Source organism: Orycteropus afer, unplaced genomic scaffold (genome assembly GCF_000298275.1).
Source record: "Orycteropus afer afer isolate SDZICR_OR568_19922 unplaced genomic scaffold, OryAfe1.0 scaffold00728, whole genome shotgun sequence".
NCBI lineage: Eukaryota > Metazoa > Chordata > Mammalia > Tubulidentata > Orycteropodidae > Orycteropus > Orycteropus afer.
Window position 1 is genome coordinate 919,635 of NW_006922315.1, and position 3,178 is coordinate 922,812.

General features: G+C 36.1%; 1 non-coding gene across 1 annotated transcript; it reads left to right on the top strand.

Annotated features, from left to right (window-relative positions):
• Positions 1-2,909: 2,909 nt before the first annotated feature.
• LOC122151800 lies at positions 2,910-3,012 on the top strand. The gene has a single exon (XR_006164271.1). It is a non-coding gene; the product is annotated as a U6 spliceosomal RNA (small nuclear RNA).
• Positions 3,013-3,178: the final 166 nt, after the last annotated feature.

A 3,178-nucleotide genomic window follows, 5' to 3' on the forward strand; every position in this document is an offset into this window, starting at 1 on the left:
GAAAGTTTAATTACATATTTAGAGATATGCCACGTTTTCTTTATTCCTCAGTGGACTACAAATGCTAAACTTTAAATCATATCCATATTTCATTAGTATTTCTAATAATAATAAACATTGTGTTATTGATTTTAGTATTTCTCCCAATTCGAACTGTAATTTACAAGCATTTTATTTTTTCCATAAAAACAGTCTTCTGGGCACTTGTGAGCATATTCTGCCCACAAAGTGGCCTCATTTTCAATTGTCCTAAGGTTCATGGTAATAACAACCAGGCATATAATTCTTACAAAGTCATAGTGAATCTTTCTTTGATAGCGCAGGTGTATACAAAAGGCAATTCTTTAAAAGAAGTATGATTTCATACCATTCCATAAGAGAAGCTCCCCTCTAAGACAACGTCAAAAGAAACACGCAAAGCAGAGCTCATCTCTTTATAATGTTAAATGTTATTATTTAAACATTGATTTTGAGTTTAGAATGCCAAGCATCATGATGCTGAAGAACACATTTTTAAGAGTATTGGAAATGAACCCGGATATATGTGGTGTTGTTCTGCTTCAAGTAATGAGCAGCAAAATTACCTTATGGAAGTCAATCAGCCTTTCCCATCTCAGTCACCTGACTGGGAAAATTATAAAATTGTTGTAAGAGTACATAAAAGACGATGATGATGAACCAAATTTGTGATGATAGTGTTAGTAGCAATGGTGATGTTGCAAAATGGTGGAATTCTAGGTATATTATGAAAGTAGAGCCGATAGTATCTGCTATGGTTTGGATGTGTGGTGCAATTTAATCATTGGGCACAACTGTGTTCATCCATTAAACGGAGAGAAAATTGATGAGTTCCACTGTCATGGAGAGACTGTTAGGATTAAGGGAACTAAGATAAGTAAATAATGTTGGGGACATACTGAGTGATCAATAGAAATTAGTTATAAGAAGCTTTTAGAAGTAATCCTGAGGCCCCAAGGACAGAAGCTTCATCCAATCAAATTTAGTTCTCTAACCATGAAGAAATCCAGGATTTATTTTGACTTTACAGCTATGATGTGAGAAAAGAAAATATCAAACATTTTTTTTTTAATTGCTTGCCTTCTGTTATGGGCATGAAGCATATTTCATACTAACAAATCAGAGTTGCATTTAAAAAGTGGTAGTGTCTTGAAGTCAAGGCCATTTCTTTGCCTTAGTATGACTGGTCTAGATTAAAAAGTGAAACTTCAAAGATCTGGCTCCTTCCTAAAGGCATTTTTATTTTACATACTTAAGTGACAGCATTCCACTAACAAGCTTCCCTTCTGATTCCATGTCAGGAAACTTGAAGGGCTCATAGCAGTGTTCATATGAGTACTCATCATAAGAAGGTCCTTCCATGCATGATGTGGACTTTAATATGCTTTCTTCTCCCACCAATGCTAATAAAGTATTGTAGTTGTGTGTAAACAGCTGTATCCTTCCCATTCATTTAGAAATACCAGAAAGTTTCCAAATGGTTTGTCATATCACTTTTTCTTGCATGTATGTTCTTGTTTAAAAGTCCCTCGAGGACTCTAAAAGCAGTATTCCTCATATAGTGTTTCATGGATATATAAATTTTTAAAATTCAGTCCTTGGAAATTGTCTGTGATTCCAATGCACCGTACCTATTGGTGCCTTCATTAAAAAATTATTCTAGGCAACCAATTGGGCTCATAAGAAAACCCAACTTAGATTCTTCCACACCCCAAAAAAATGAGCTTGAATGAGTCAGCAGACCCTGATGCCCACCTAATTTTCTGCTGGCATGTAGAGACCGTGGACAGATGAATGCCCTATGTACTGGAAGCAATTGCCCAGGCTAGATATCAGCTGTGCCTAGTCTAGTTGCATGTGAGTGGACATATAGGTATATATTGCAGGTTTTGAGTAGAAGAATAGTAGTGTTTCAGGGTGGAGGAGGAACAGTGATCTTACCATACTAAACCAAAACCAAACTCACCGCCTTCCAGTCGTTTCCGACTCATAGCGACCCCTCCTTGGGTTTCTGAGGCAGTATCCCTACGGAAGTAGATTGCCCAATCTTCCTTCTGAGGAGTGCCTGGTGGGTTTGAAGCACCAGCCTTCTGGTTAGCAGTCAAACGCCTTAGGCACTGTGCCACCAAAGCTCCTAATTTAAGCCATTAAATTTGTGGTTTTTTTTTTTTTTTTCCCATTATATATGTTTATTTATTTTTCTTCTCTTTGAGGAGTAGATTTTTATTTGTTCATTTTTTTGTGTCTTTGAAATATTCTTTGATGGCACATTTGGCTTGAGATTTTTTGCCATAGTCCTTAATACCACACAACTGCAACCGACTGCTTAATGGGACTTTCTTTTACTGTCGATTTTGCAGAGGCATACCCATTCTCATAACAAGCCCTAGTGGCATGATGGTTAAGTGCTCAGATGCTAACTGGGAAAAAGATGAGGCAGTCAGCTTCTGTAAAGATTTGTAGCCTTGAAAACCCTATGGGGAAGTTCTACTCTGTCCTACAGCGTCGCTAGGAGTTGGAATCCACTTGACAGTAATGATAGGTTTTTTTTCCCCAAAACCCAGTCTCATACTCAAATTTCGTAGTAATTTTTAATGCCAGTATATAAGTACATAGTTGTTCATTTCACTATAATTATTATTCTTTAAGCTGTACAAAAAGCCCTTGAATATACTTTTACATATGGTTCTATTTATAATATGTATTATTTAATTTTCATGGAAGATTTTTATATAAAGTCAATATTTTATGCTTTTTTTAACCAGAAATGAAATATTCCCCTTCCTATTGCACAACAATATTGATTATCTACAGAACATAAACCAATGGGCTAAATCAAAGAGTATGAATCATAAGATAGCAATTTTACCCTTAAGAACATATCCATGTATTTGCTTCAGCAGCACATATACTAAAATTGGAACGATACAGAGAAGATTAGAATGGCCCCTGCACAAGGATGACATGCAAATTTGTGAAGTGTTCCCTATTTTTGAGGTTCTTATACAAGACAAAGCAATTTAATTTTTTTAAGAAAGAACACATCTACACAAAGAACAAATGTACATTCTGATGCGTGAATAATCAGAATGATGTGTCCATTACAATGATGTTGTTGTTATGTGCCATCGAGTCGGCCCCGACTCATAGCGACCCCTCC